Source organism: Ambystoma mexicanum, chromosome 4q (assembly GCF_040938575.1).
Source record: "Ambystoma mexicanum isolate Mex_15411 chromosome 4q, UKY_AmexF1_1, whole genome shotgun sequence".
Lineage (NCBI taxonomy): Eukaryota > Metazoa > Chordata > Amphibia > Caudata > Ambystomatidae > Ambystoma > Ambystoma mexicanum.
In genome coordinates this window covers 319,639,128-319,655,054 of record NC_090928.1, presented here as the reverse complement: position 1 = coordinate 319,655,054, position 15,927 = coordinate 319,639,128, and the positions used below count along the sequence as shown (strand labels likewise).

Sequence of the window (15,927 nt, the reverse complement as noted above, 5' to 3'; positions counted from 1 at the left end):
CCTGGTTTTTGCAGGCGTTAAAATCCATGGCGCTAAGGGACCATGGTGCTAATTAGGCCGCCGTAATTTACGGTGGCGTAATTAGCGCCTTCCCCTCTCCCATTATGCCCTATGAGGCAAAAATGGGAATGGGGAAGGGTAAATGGGAAATGGGGATTTACCGCCCCACTCACCTTGGGTCGTAATGAGGAACATTATCTGTTAATTCAGGGGCAAATTGCATTATACTAGTATGAATGGGCCCAGTCCATCACCATGTCGTGGAGCTCGACCGTTGAACCTGCACTCTGTACTATTTGGAGCAAAGTATCACGATACTTGTACATTTGACCCGGTTTGAACGACAGTCAACGCATGGGCCTACGATATTCTGGAGCAGGTACATCGGTGCCCCATATGCTAGTAGGGCACCACTATGGGATTTCCCCAGACATTTTACCCATGCTGGATGCAGATATATGGATCAAATGGGACCCTGAGAAAAGGTTCACGGTGGGACACATGTTCCCAGAGGGTAGGTTTGTCACACTGGCAGAATTTATAGACACATTAGGTGATAACCGAAATCAAAGGGCAGACTTTGAGTAATGCTAAATGCTTTACAAGCTTTCAGCAAAAGCCATAATATCTTTACCTAAGACCATGTAAGTATTGGTCTTTAACTTTTATCAGTTCCTTATTAAGTTCTATAACATAATTTTAGCATAGAACAATCCCCACAGATAAGATTGCAAACACATGTATTTTATTTGAGTCGTCATATGTATTTGGCCAGTGGGGCAAAACTATTTTTGTAACAGGATTTAATAGAGAATTATTGGAGACTTGTAAATAAGACATTGGTCACTGCTTTGTGTTATCGCCTGAAAATATTATAAGGGCAAATCTCTTAAATAATGCAACATCATCTGATACCAAAAAAAGGTGAGTCCTGTCAGAAATTGCTCATTGACTGGTGAGAAACATTTTCAGCAATTGAAGTGGTAGCGTTTGTTTAAAGTATTTCAATTGAAATAATAAAATAACAGCCACCTTCTTGATGAGAAAGTCTAGGGATTTCAAAATACTTTAAAGCAGTGGACCCCAACCTTTAATGCACAATGAGCAAAATGTGCATATCAAATGAAATGGGGAGCAACATCCATTCTTCGACAGAACATATCGGCGCTCAGTTGGCGCTCAGTTGGCGAAAAAGTTATTACAACACAAATTAGAAATGTAATACATTTTAAGACTGCTAATCGAACGTTTTAACTTAATTTGACATTTAGTGGTTGTTTACAGGAAATGTTAAGGAAATTGAGTGGTCTGTTGGACATTTTTAGACAGATAGGAACAGTTAAGTTGTTGAAAAATATAGTAGAACTAGATAAACATTTCCAGGGTCTTCAGGTTCTCGAGCAAAAAATGTTTAAGAAATGTAGTGCAAATGTTTGGACAGTAAAATTGGGCACACATAGAGCACTGATTTTCAAGTGTACTTAGGATTCTGCCTGGGGATTTTCAGGGAACTTTAGTGGCAAATGGTGCACTCCTAATCATACAAGGCCAGTAATACAGTCTCTCAGTCATTGATTACTGTATTGTGGACTGTTTTTTATTCTGTAATGTTATGACAATCAGCATTTCTGATTGAACAGAGAGTGATCACTATCCTCTTGAGTTAATTTTCCAATGGCCAGCAGTAGGCACGACAAAGAAGATATCCGACAGCCAGAGGGGCTGGTTGGCGGTCCCTAATATTGACAAGGAACCATTGGAAAGAACAACCTATTCACAAGAAATTAAGATACTCTCTTAAAACTGTTTAACAGTTCAGAGGCCAAAAAGGAAAGTGTCTGTTTGTTTGAGTTTTTGGTTGAAACTATCTGGGACCAAGCTTTTGGTGTTCCCCAGTTCAGGAGATCCAGCTTATAGAATGGGATGCCCCATGGTTTGATGCAGAGTGGAGAATATCAAAGAGAAAATGTAATCATGATTCAAAGTGTAGTGTGTAAACGACTGGGCATATAAAATGTACTAAAAGACAAAAACAAAAAAATTGAATGATTTGAGAACAAATTGGATCTTTTATGAATGACACCAAATTGTTTTATGTTTAATACAATTGTCAAGACAGGCATTATGCCATCTCCTCGAACAAGTATTCCTTAGATCACCAGTCCTACACGGTCACAGGCCAATTTCCTGACTCGACATTGCAAATAAGATATTTTCCAAATGTCTATTGCACAGACTGGAGGAGTGAGCGCAAAGTAACAATATCTTGAAGCCATCCCAGGAAGGCTTTAGGGTAGGGCTTAGTGTAGTGGACCACTGCTTCACTCTGAACACCATCATGGAGAAATATGTTAAGGTTAAGGGAGGGAGATTAATTGTGGCTTTTTTCAGATTTGGAGAAAGCATTTGATTTTATTGATGGAAACATCTTGTGGTGTAATTTGCATTTTAATGAGTCCCTAATTGTTTATTAAATTGTAATCAACTGTGATACGCAGACACTCAGCATCTGTCTGATATACAGGATAGGGGAATTATCCATTGTTTTTTCCCACCAATAAAGTTGAAAAGCAGGGATGTCAGTTGGCCCCAAAGTATTCCTTTCAGACTTTGACTCAAGTGCTTCTCTTAGGAAAGTTAATTCACCTTCTCCCAAAGGTACATTTTATAGCATGCTTCTTTATGCCATTGACACGTCCATTTTGGATTTAACGTGGCAGGTCTCCAACGGGGCCTGCTATACACAAATTACTATTTTGGGATCTATAGTTTAAACTGAAATATGATAAAAAACAAAATTATGTTTATGTTATTCAGGAAAGCTAGTTTTTAAATGAATGTAGGGAGGGGGAGCCTACTTTTCTTAAAGAGCTGTGCTTGCGTCAATCATTTTAGGATGACAGCTGAATGGGCATCATTAAGGTTTAAAAGTCTTTTTAAAATGTTATTTCAAGTCTCGGGCATTCAGATTGAACAGGTGCCTGGAGATATATAAGGCAAAGGTCTGTTCCATTATTTTTTATGGCAGAAAAATCTGGGGCGTTTTGATCTGTTGTGTCCTGGAGGGATTTCAAAATAAATTCCTGTGCCAAATAGCAGGGCTTCCTCCAGGTACACCTGGTAGTGCCTTATGAGCTGAATTGGGGGTGTTCAGTTTGAAGGTGTCAACCCAGTTAAGATTTTTAACTCATTTTTTAAAAGCGCATCTGGAGTGTTCTGCAAATTATAAAGTGAATTTCAGTGTGTGTGATTGCAGCCTCCCCTAGTAAAGAAAAATACTTGTGGTACAGGCGTTGTAAGGAACTGTCCATTTGCATAGGGTGTGGCATCTAAATAGGCCACATTAATTCAACTCAAAATAGCTCTTAAAGCAAGAGCTTGTCTGATGGGGAGAGAGGTAGATGTCCAAAATATACATAAACTGCCCTCTTTAGCTTTAGAATTAGACTTAAGTAAACATATATAAGTAAACAAGGAGAAATCTGCAAAATAAGTTCCCCAGAATAAAGGAGGCCGATTCTAATGATACGTTTCAATTTATCCAACCCTCAATAAAGGAAAACGTGTGCATGCCAAATGGGAGTCAATGAGTTGGCTCATTTTCTGTTAATTTGTCGTTGTTTCAGTGTTTTGCATACATGTGGACATGTATGGAAGCTATGTTTTATATAATTAATTGTAATGATCAGGTTTTTATATATAGCTTGTTTGAATATGTTACTTTTTGAATATGTAAAGCTACTTTTTATTTTGGGCTTGTTCTATGTGAATTTTAGAAAACATGATACATGTTTTAAATGTTGCTAACTTAATGGAGAAACATGATTAAATAAATATTGATTGAGTAATACTGGTCGTGAGATGGTAGGCTTTACAGATCCCTTCACTGGGGCTTTGGAGGTTACCTGGCAAATAGTGCAATTCAAAGTACCTGCGGGTGTGAAACATTGGTGAAAAATTGGTTAGGAATAAAAAATCACAAACATTTTCGGAATAACTTGTAGACTCTTTTCTCTGCCCAAAATGGATTTTGCACAAAACCTAGTGGCAAACATTGGTTCAAACTTGGAGCATTGATAATCACTTCATAGATGGGTTTGGTCGTTTATGTATTTGGATTAATTAATTGACTTGTTAATTTGAATTTAACAGTAACTTAATTCGATTAGAATATAGGGCAAATTAATTATGAAAAATATGCCATGCATTTGCCTTATCTGCCCATTATCCACATGCCAGATGGACAGAGGATCCAATGCTGAAAATGCTTCCACTAGGAAACTATGTCATAAAAATAGGTGAAAAAAGTAATATTTCAGTTAAATATAGTGCATGCTGGCATCAAACACAAACCTCACTCATACAAAAAGCAGTGCATGCACATTATTTAATAAAGGAATGCTGGGCATGCATGCCACATATTTGTCAATCATCTTCCTGCTAGCTATGCAAAGGAACGAATATGACACTTTTCTCCAAGACACAAACATGGGAAAATGGTTCAATTCTTTGGCTCATTAATACATTTGTCACGGTGGGCAAAGTATCTGAAGATGACAGGATTTTAACAGTGACACTGCTATATTAAGTAAGGACATTTACTGAAAAATTATGTGCATGGTTGCAACAAACTCAAATCTTGCATCTACAAAAATGAGCCAACTGGAACTACAGCAGGCTTATTTGCCAACATTCTCGAACAGTTGAGGACTCTGTCCTGGCTATACTGCTACTGAGGTCTCATCCCTTCAGCACCTCCTTGTAGCCCTCCACACCATTGCCCAGAGCAACTGGCGAGCAACAAGTTACGGTGCCGCGAGCCACATGTTGCTCCCAAGCTCCACTTTGGGGATCACTGCTTTAAAGGATCCTTAGCATCAGCTTGAGATTCATATGAGACCAATAATACTTTACAAGGTCATGATTTATGCATAACAGGAGAAGATAGTGCTATTAAATCCAGAGCGTCAGCCATCACATCCTCAGAAATAAACTTTGGTTTTGATTAATCCCTTTTTTTGGGAAAAGTGTATCTGAAGTACAGCCTGTTGTTTTCTTGATTAACTCCTTTAACAAGGTCTCACTTTCAGTTCTATTTTTTTTTGTTGATATTTATTATTGAAGTAGGTCCAGGCATTTTCAAGAAATCAAACAATTAGATTTCTTAGTTTTCTGGAACTTATGAGGTCTTTGCCAGTCTGGCCAAGTCAGGCGCCTCATCATAATTAAGCCTTTTAATACACAGCTTCTTGTTACATGTGGCCTATCAAGTGTAGCATTTGTTTAGATTCAAAAAGTGTAATATAAGACAAAGGCTGAAGCTTCCCATCAGCATTTGCCCTCTACATTCTACAATCCTGCCTTTGCTCATCCCACCCGCATCTTGCACCATGAGTTATTTTATATGCAACCTTAACAGTATATCATTGGATAAGTAGAGCAAGGTATAGAACTGTTTTCTATTGAATAATCTATGCATTCATGCAACATTTGGACCCAGTAAAACTAATATTGAGTTGCAACATGAAGGGTATATATTTTTTTAATTTTTTATTTTATTTTATTGGTTTAAATTCAAACCTTTAAAATATTACACAACAGAACAAAACAAAAATTAGCATCTTAATATTATGCCCCCGCTGACTTCCTCCATTCCCATGACCCCAGGCATTAACTATGGCTCCTCTCCTGGTCGCAGTTTTTCACATTAATTCAGTCAGCCTTTATTGTATTTGACTTCATTACCTAGAAGTCCTTCAGTTGAATTTTTGTTTATCCTCTCCTCAATTACGGCCAAAAACGAAGACAGGGGCATAATTAGTTTCATGTCCAAACCGTTCCACATTCTCTGCCACCAATCCTCCGCACACAATGACTGATGGTTAACATACCACTGGCCCAGATGAATAGATCTTTCATTCTTTAAGGTTGGACAGAATAGCACAAGGTGCTTGAGGGATTCCATCTCATTGCTACAGATGCGACAAGTAAGATTTAGACCTGCATCCCCCGCCCACTGGCTGGTGCGATCTTTCATTCTAAACGCGTTCAGCCGGAATAACATGAATAGTCTACGGGCTTTCGAATTTGGAAATCGATTCATATAAGGTTGCAGCACATTGTAGCCTCTCGCTTCAGCGGGAGCATTTTTCATCGCACTGGCAGTCTGGCGCTCACTACATGTGTTAATCCAATTGGCACGCCAAATCTTCACTTTAGCTGCTGCCGGGTTTGAATGAAGAGTTTTCAAGCTAATGTTATTGATTGTTAGTAGATCTTCACATCGTTTCACCCATTGAGACAGAATATCTGGGCCTCTAGCACAAGCGTTGTGAAGAATCTTAAATTGGAAAATTCCCTTGTCTGCTCTTGATTTCCGGAACAAGGCTAGTTGGTTCCAGCAGATCCTAGCATGCATCGATACATAGCAAGTTCGTACCTTATGCATGCTGTCGAGATTCCAATTGGTAGACTTAGAGCCTTGGACCAGAACATGTGTTCCAATGAAGCCCAATGTGTCAGCGGGCAACCAAAGGCATTTTCAGCGCTGTATGTCAAAATCGGGACCACTTTCTGTTCATAAAAGTTTCTCAACGGTCGCATTGAAAAACGCCCATATTTTTTGTGTATTACAAGACCCTGACATGCCAACTGTCCGCATTTCCTCTTGGAATAAGTCACCCAAGGTTCATCACAAATACTAGAGTTCAGAATCATACCCAGGTATTTTATGGTTTTTGAAGTGCAAAGGTCAACTTGATCTAATGACCATACGTGTTTTTAGCACCTTTGTTTTTGGCGCGTTTTTAGGTTCTCAAACACCAATATTTCAGTCTTTGATGGGTTTATCTTCAAGCTATTCATGCTCACGTACTTTTGTACCGCGTCAAGTTTGCGTTGAAGGCCAATTGGGGTTTGATCTAGAATTACCAGATCGTCGGCGTACAACAACCAACTTATCGGCGATGAGTTAAGCTTCGGTGGAAAAGCCCTCACAGATTGGATTGCTTTGCCAATATCAAAAATGAAGAGACTAAAGATTGCAGCTGCCAACGGGCATCCCTGTTTCACCCCTTTGTGAGTCTTGTTTTGGGCAGACAGGGAGCCTGATTGATCGAGACGAATCGCAATTGAAGTGTCTGTGTGTAGTTCTTTAATTGCCGCAAGTATGTCTGCGGGACAACCCCACACTTCCAATTTATGCCACAACGCTTCCCGATCAATCATATCAAATGCCATGGAAAAGTCAACAAAGGTTACATACACTTTCGTGTTTGTTCGCAGGGCTTCCATTTTCAGTAGGTTTAAGATTAGCAGGTTCAGTGAAAACCCCACCAATTTCATGGTTATATTAAATATCAGATCAAAATAGCAATGCTTTTATTCACCTGCAGATTGTCATCTTCCAGTTATGAATGACTTTGCTTAACTGATGATCCTTCCTTTAATTTATGAATTCTCAATGTGATGACAATCTATGAGCACTAGAATATGTCAAACATTTGGATAAAGCACCGAGCAAAACGTTTGGAATTATGACAATTTCTTTGCGTAGTCGTTTTACAACTGAAATTGCAAAACCTTTTGCGGGGCTGGGGTTGAGTTGTCTCACTCTTTGTTGCTTGTCATGTCAGCTGTGTGGGAATTATTTCATAGAGATTACCTATGAAACTAACACGAGCATAATTTCACCCAAGTATGTGCATGAAAGGTTGCTATGAAAGTTTAGATCAGGTATATGCACTATGTTTTATTGTGTTAAAATATCCCTTAAATTCTAGTATTTTATAGCTTGTATCTGACCATGAGCTGAACCCTAAAATCAGTTAATTCAATTAGCAAACAATTAACAAACATATCTTACATCATATTTCACCTTTAAAAACAACACAGAGGCACTCAACCTACTGAATATCTTGGCTGCTTTCGACACTATCAGCCATTAGATGCCACCTAAAAGACTAGAGAACATCAGATTAAAAGGATCTGCTTTATGCTTGAACGCTTCATTCCTTTTTGACAGGGCCTAAACAACACACGCTAATCCCTCCAGGTCAGTCGCCACAAACTCCTATGTGGAATACACAAAGATCCACTCTGTTACTTAACCTTTTTGACATCCACATGACCTAGCACCTTCAATTTATCAATACTTCAGGCCTCATTTGCTTCAGCTGTGATAATGATACACAAATTATCTACAAGCTCACTATTTATCATCAAATGCACCAAATCATACTACGTGGTGCACACATGTTATTTCCTTGATGTAGACAAATGGACTACAACTTAACACAACCAAAGGTGAGCTTATGATTATCATAACACACCATCAATTACCATACCCCACCATCCAATGCCACACTAATCCTGTGGCATTAAGAAATATAATCTTGTTCTCTGCTTACGACAACAGTCAGAATCCTTAGGATCTTGAAGGACAGCAACATCACACTTGAACCACAGGCTAAAGCCATTTTAAGATGCTGTTTCTTTCAATTCAGAACAATTTGACTCATTATGCCTTAGATGAACTTCATGCACAGATCCATGGCAGTGATCACTCTAGAACTATCAATGCTAAACCACCCCCATTGCATCTACCTGGGGCTCCCAGATTCCCCACTCAATAGGCTACAAATAGTGAAAGTCTTGGCAGTGATTCCTTTTGTGAGACATCAAAGAGAAAAACACATCAAACCCTCTCGACACGCCACTGGCTTCTGATCAAATGGATGATTTACTTCAGAACGATATGCATTGCCTACTCCGCCTTCCGTAGTTGGGGTCCAGCTTTCACTTCAAAATACACCTGAGAACACTTTGATCTAACTATGGGGCCCACGTGACAATGTCCATATACAACCAGAAACATCACAACACATCTTCCATCTCCTTCCTTTGAACCAAACTCTAGTATTCAATGCCACAGAAGAAAACCTCCTGGCCTTCAGAAAATCCATAAAAACCTGGCTACTTGGCTAACTCAGCATGGAAAAGCACAACATTCTCAAACAATAGACACCCACTCTCTGAAACAACAATCAGACAGACCCTCCTCCACCCAAAAGTATGCATGCATGCCACAAACCTACACAAAAGTCAAACGCCAAGACTCTTATAGGTTGCACTCTATTGGTTGCTCTCCCCACTACCTCTGTATAGAGTTGGACCAACATTCTCTCAAGAAACTCTTGTGGCCAACCATTCAAGGCACCAACCAAGTAGGGCAGGACATTTCTCTTGTTTGGTTTGGTCTCCCCTTGCACTTTGAACAAAACTGGAACAGCAAGAATCATCACTAATAGATAAAATGAGTAACCATTCTAACAATACCTGAACAACCCATTGAAGCAAAGGTTTCCCCATCACTTAACCATTCCACTCTCATCTTCATTTCCCTCCACCTCAAACTATTCACACAATTATTGAACACTGCAGCAACTCACAATACACAACATAGTACCAGTACAGTTCCAAGACAGTACCAAACTTACAGAGCAACACTACTGCCAACTACAGCACTTTCACACACCCCAAACCCACAGCAAGCCATGCCCTAGCAGCACTGATGTCAACTGAAAGAGCTTGGGACTCCCCTCTGAATGAAACTTACACTTAAGCTTCTCACCAACACCCAAGACGTTGGCCAGTATTAGAGGCAGTGTTTAGTGCCCGTATGCAGGTGTCTGCTGAGCGGGTGCTTAGAGATTATAAATAATGCAAGGTTCATGGTAACTGGTGGATGCTTTCAGTGGAGAAGTATCAATATTTTTCAACTGAATTACATTTAGAAATCGAGTATAGTACGGGTGCCCTCGATTAATGTAGAGTTTGGGGTGGTTCTCCTCCGCAAGAAAATGCTCAAAATAATGGGCTGAAATGATGCTTTTTTACAGCATTTTTTGGCACAATTGTGCAAAAACCCATACAATTCTTTTTATTTTTTTGCTAGGGCAACACTAGAGAAAATGCCAATAGCTGTCAGGTTGAAAGTGCACCCAGGAGCATTTTACAACTTATTAATGCTGCCAATGTCAACGGTCTATGGCAGCATAAAACTGTAAAATACTTTCATGAAGCTGCACCCATAATATATTCCAGTATTCGTACTGTAAGTCAGTTTGATGTGATGTTGCTCCCACAATATGCGGTTACATTGACACTGAAAATAATTATCATGAACCTGTGCCCACAATATATACCAATATCCACACTGTAAATACATTTAATGTGGCACCCATAATTCATGCCAGCATTTCTCCTGTAAACCATGTTTATGAAGTTGTGCCCACAATATATGCCAGCATTGATAATGGGAGTCACTTTAATGTGTTGCACCTACATTATATGCCCGAAATGCCACTGTAAGTCACTTTCATGAACCTGAATCCACAAAATAGGTGTGCATTGTCACTGTAGTTCACTTTCATGAAGCTGTGCCCACGATAAAAGCCAGCATTGCTCTGGAAATCACTTTCAGGAAGAAGCGCACAACATACCTGCCTACACATTCACGGTAAAAAACTTTGATGTGACGCCCACAATAAATCACTTTCATTAAGTGTTGCCTACAATATATGTTTTTATTGACAATATATCTCATGTTCATGATGCTGCACCCACAGTATGTGGCAGCAAAGCCCAATGTATATCATGATCATGATTCTGCACCCAGAATAAATGCCATAATTCTATTCATGATACTGCTTGAATAATATATGCTGCCATTGCCACTGTAAATAACTTTAATGATGCCAAATGCCAAACCAACACAACTCACCTTGTTGTCCAGCACCCAGGTCTCTGCACTAGCAAGTAGCCAAGTAGCACCGGTAGGCCATCACCCTCAATGACGTTTTTCTATTATTTGGATGTGGCAAGTTCTTGACCCAAAATAACCAGTCTGATGGGGACATGCACAAGGATATGCAGGCGGAACTCCTGGGGATCTTCCACTCTCCCCAACCCTCTTTTGCTCCGACGCTGACTTGGCTACTTCCAATTTGCAAACATCAACACCACAGGATTCACATCTGCCTTTCTCTCTATCCCATTACCACCCCATTCCTCTTTTCTTGAAAGACCCCCACTGAGAGCCCACCAAAATGGGAGAAGTATGCTATACAAGACCACATTGCATTGCATTGCACTTGGCTTGTTGACTTGTAGAAATGGAGTTGTTTACTCAAATCAATATACTTCATCGCATATACATGTTTAACTTTTTTTTGTTTTATCTCACATGAAGTAATGTGTGGGTAGACCACTGAGTTCTATGAATGTATTTCCTAAAAAATTAGTAATGAATACATCCTAACCTTTAAATCAAATATGTTTATGTCCTTTTTCATGTACAAATGACATCAGAGACAACAAGTGGGAGTCAGAGGCAATACGTGGGAGTCAGAGGGAGAGAGAGAGAGAGAAAACGAGTGAGGGGGTATCTAAATGCAAAGGGATGGTTAGAGAAATGGAAGGAATGAGTTTGAAATAACAGTGTGTGTATGTATGTAGCGAAAGAGAAAAGGCAAGGTTGCTAGAGGGATGAAAGGGATATAGAGGGAAGTGGAGAGGTGGGTAGTTAGCAAGAAGTCGAATGAAGCAAAGGAGGCTGGGAGAAAGAGAGAGGGAGAGAACAAGAAAGAGATAGGGCGAGGGAGATTAACGGAGGACATGGAATAAATAGGAAGGCTGAATAGGAAGCAGAACATTTGTGAGAGTGAGGGTGAGAGACAAAGGAAAACGGCCAGAGAGAGGCTGAGTTTTTGCATACTGTGTTGATCATGTTTACTCTTTATGGCGTATCTTTTTGACTTGGAGTAGGCGTCGCAGACCTGCCATTTAACAAGTCTTTACTGAACGTCCTTGTACCCCTTTTCACTGCACTTTATAATTCACCTTTTTCTTTTTCGCCTCTTATATGAGCAGGTCATTGAGTTAAGCAAATGAAATTGCACCACTTCCCCCGATGCTGCTTTTAATCACAGCTTGAAAACCATCAAAACAAGTCTTCTGTCATCCTTAATTGAATGTCCTACTGGTTGCGCCTGTTAGCTTAATTGTCATTAAAAATAAATCTGCTGCTTTTCAAATACATATATTCACTATGAGGTAGCAACTCCTATTCACGCCAGCGTGTAAGAGAGAAGAGCACAAATAAAGTATGGTACACATTTTAAGTTAATACAACATTTAGAAGAGCTGTGTAGCATGTCCGAGAATATCACACAGAAAAACCTTGCGTAATGCAAAATGTTAAGTTCAAGGCTATGACAGTAGTAGACACCTGTCGCAGGCATATATATTTTAATTTAAGGTTTCAAGTCCACTTACAAAGATAGTGAGGCATTAAGGTATTAAGGTTTCAATGTAGACTCAAAGGGTAGAGTAATACTGACCAGCTACAGCAGCAACCCATCCTTACATCCTCTCAGTTTTGGGCGAACACCAAAGTGGGCTTTGCTGATGATACAAGCTGCTCTGGTTAGGATCTATCTGGTGATAGGAAGCCAGTAGAGTACAGGCAAGGCTGGAGAGAAGTGTCCCATGCTGCCAACTTGCAATGCGAGACTTCAGTCTGCTGGTAGCACCGCAGTGGTACAGCTTAAAGTTATTGGTAACGCGTATTGTCCTATTCAAGGCATGCGAAGAGCGTGGTGTTTTAAAAGTGCCAGAGATATGAAATAACAGGTACTCATGAGGGCGTACACTTGAACGGTGATAGTCTTGATACCCCGCTTCACTGGCGAGGAACACTAAAGTCATGGGGTTCCGCCAAGAAAGCTTCCCACGTGTCTTCCCAAATTGGTCATTTTGGGGTCTGGTTAAAACTTGTTGTAGGTCTGTGTGAAGGTGTATGTTGTCTCCAGGGATACCATCTAGGTTAAGTCAGAGTACCTCTTATTCTTTCCTGCAGAATTCCCACCGAGGTAACATGAGTTCTGCTCTAGTCCCAAAGAGAGATATTAAAATCCCTTGCAAATGCCAGGCAGACTCTGTTACCCACCAACATGCCCAAAATGTGATTCTGGAAAGTGGGTTGCAAAGGATGTTTCATTTCTTGAGAACCTTGAGTCTCCAACAATGGATGAATACTTCTCTTTGAGTTAAACAACTCGGTAGAAAAGGCAGAGAGTAATCCTTATTAGGAGGTTCCAAAATTGATTCTACCCACGCAAACCTAGTACTGTGATCTAGGGAAAAAAGAATGGCAATTTAGAAGAAGAGGGGACACTTGTGGGGACTGATATTGGAGCTCAGGTGCCTTTGTGACATAACTCTGGTTACACAGTAATTTATCATATGAGTAATATTACAGTTCAGCATATTTACCTATGTGTAAATTACTTTTGGTGTATTTACTTTTAGATGAATGGACCTGGATGTCTATAACCCATGACCCGCTCCCTATAGAACATTTCTCAGGGACAATGTGGTGAGATGTCATGTACAGAAAGGGCTTTGTTGGTTTGGGGTGATACCAGAAAGCTTGCCCTCTGCTGTCTGTACTGCTCGTTTCTCTCGCCATTCACTTTATGATATACATGTATTCCATGTCAAAAGACTGTGTTATTAATCCCCCCACACTTAATGTTCCACTCATCCTCGTTGTTTGTTTTCTCTTCATAATAATCTCCTCTTGCCCCTGGTCATACTCTGAATTCAGCAGTCTCTGCCCCTTATTTTGCTTCCTGCTTTACTTCTAAGATGTAAATTTGCTGTCTTTCTTTTGCTTTTGTCTCTCTTCCCCTGCCTACATTCTCTTGCTTTCCTTCTCCCTCTTTTCTTCTGTTGCTCATCTCTCCGAAGCTTCAATCAAGCGTTTCCGCCAATAAGCTGATACCCTCTGCTCTACTATTTTCTCTTCAGAGTATCTTTATTTTATTCTCTGCCACACTATTTAATTCCTTGCACTCCTTTCGTGCATTCCCTCTTTCTTTCTAGAACTCTCCGGTTGTGCATGTTCTCAAAAATCCCACTCTTCCTCTTTCCCTTCCATCCAACTGTCATCTTATTTCTCTTCTCCCTTCTCTTTTTAAACTTCTCGAATGATCTCTTGACTCTCAACTCTCTTGTTATCTTGATTCAAGCTCTCTTTTCACCCCAACTTCAATCTGGTTTCCAGCCCAATCACTCAGCTGAAACTATTCCCCTTTACATCACAGATGTTTTCAATTCTCCAAGTCATTCCAAGCATTCTTTGCTCCTTATTCCTTTGGGCTTACCTGCTCTGTTGGATAAAATGGATCACGCTGCTCTCTGGTTCACTGTTTGTTCTGTTGGTATCTCTCTAACTGGTCTTTCCTGGTTTTCTTACCCTTCAGATCGCTCCAGTTCTGCATCCTTGGCTGTTGCTCATTTTTCCACTGTTTCCCTACATTTTGGTGTTCCCCAAAGCTCAGTCCGATCTCTTATTTACTGCCTAACAAATTCCTCTCTCCTCTATAATTCGGTATTTTGGCCTGAACTGCCACTTTTATGGAGATTCATTAATCTTCATTTAGCTCATATTATAGATGGCTGCCTACCTGCCATAAAGCCCTGGATGCTTGTTCATTCTCTCCACATGAACTAATCCAAGACTGAGCTCCTCTTCTTTCCTGCTCCCTCACCCCATTGCTGCCTCCTCCTCCTTATATTTATTTTCTCTTGCTTTTGCCTTCTGCTTGTAGTCTAGGTGTTTTCCTGCGATCCCTCTTTTTCTTTTATCTTCACCTCTATTGCATGTTCCTGTTCTTGTCACCTTCAGGACATCCACCAGTTTCATCCTTTTCTCACTTTCTCTACTCCTCAAATGTTTTTCTCACTCTGATCTTTTCTCAGCTAGACTATAGCTCCTCAGTGTTCCTAAGACTCCTGGCTCATGTTCTTTATCCTTTGAATTATCTTCAACAGTGCTTGCTACGCTTCTAATCAGCGTCCTCCTCTTTTGTCTAGATCACTGTCCCTAGCCTCCCTTGGCTAGCTCTCCTATTCTGCCCAGTTTCACTTTCTATGCATTGTTTCAAAATGTATTTGGGGTTTGGCTCCCTCTTCTCTTTCCTTGCTTATGTTAGTTTATTCTCCTTCTTGGTCTCTGCTTCTCACTTTTACTAAATGCTCTCTGCACCTCTGTGCCCAATCCTGTTTTCCTTCCTTTTCTGTTTGTGCTCCTAAATTTTGGGATTTTCTTCCCCTTTTTTCTTCCTTCTGACCCTCTCTTCCCTCAAATCGTATCTTCTCTGCACTTATAACCAATAAGATCGTTGCTTCATGTTGATTTTATTATGTGTTACCTGATTTTGTTTTGTTCTTCTCATTTTGTAACTTTTGTACATCGCTTAGGCATAAGTAGTCTACAAGTTCAAATACATAAATAAATTCACTCCAAACACAGCAGCTCCCCCAGGAACTACTGTCTTACTGGCATGTCAAAAAGGAGAAGGCTGTACAGAGGTTAGTGCAGTGACTCCAGGATCGGACTAGGCCAAGGTCCACTGACTAACCAAGTAGTTGGACAAGTTGGACCGGAAGTCTGGATGTCTGCCCTTTACCTTGCCCACCCTTGATCTCTGGAAATCAGTGCTCATTGCTGACTTGGCGAGAGTACAACCAAGTTGCCGAAAAGACGCAGCTTGTGTACGTGCACTGCTGAGGAATGGCAATGTGTAGAATATCTCTTTTTTTCTATCACCTGTTATCCTGACGCTTGGAGGCAACTGTCTTACATACAACCCATTGCTCATGCTTCCATCAACTTTCCCCAACCTTTATCTCAAGAAAATGCACAGTCACCATTTGGCAGGCAGTACCATCAAAGAGCTGAGACAGTACCAAACTTACAGAGCAACACTACTGCCAACTACAGCACTTTCACACACCCCAAACCCACAGCAAGCCATGCCCTAGCAGCACTGATGTCAACTGAAAGAGCTTGGGACTCCC

At 40.3% G+C, this 15,927-nt stretch overlaps 1 protein-coding gene across 4 annotated transcripts in view; it reads left to right on the top strand.

Annotated features, from left to right (window-relative positions):
• Window positions 1-15,927, top strand: part of RGS7 (regulator of G protein signaling 7) — a 2,057,596-nt gene that overhangs the window by 1,680,503 nt on the left and 361,166 nt on the right. The gene's annotated exons all lie outside the window — the stretch shown is intronic.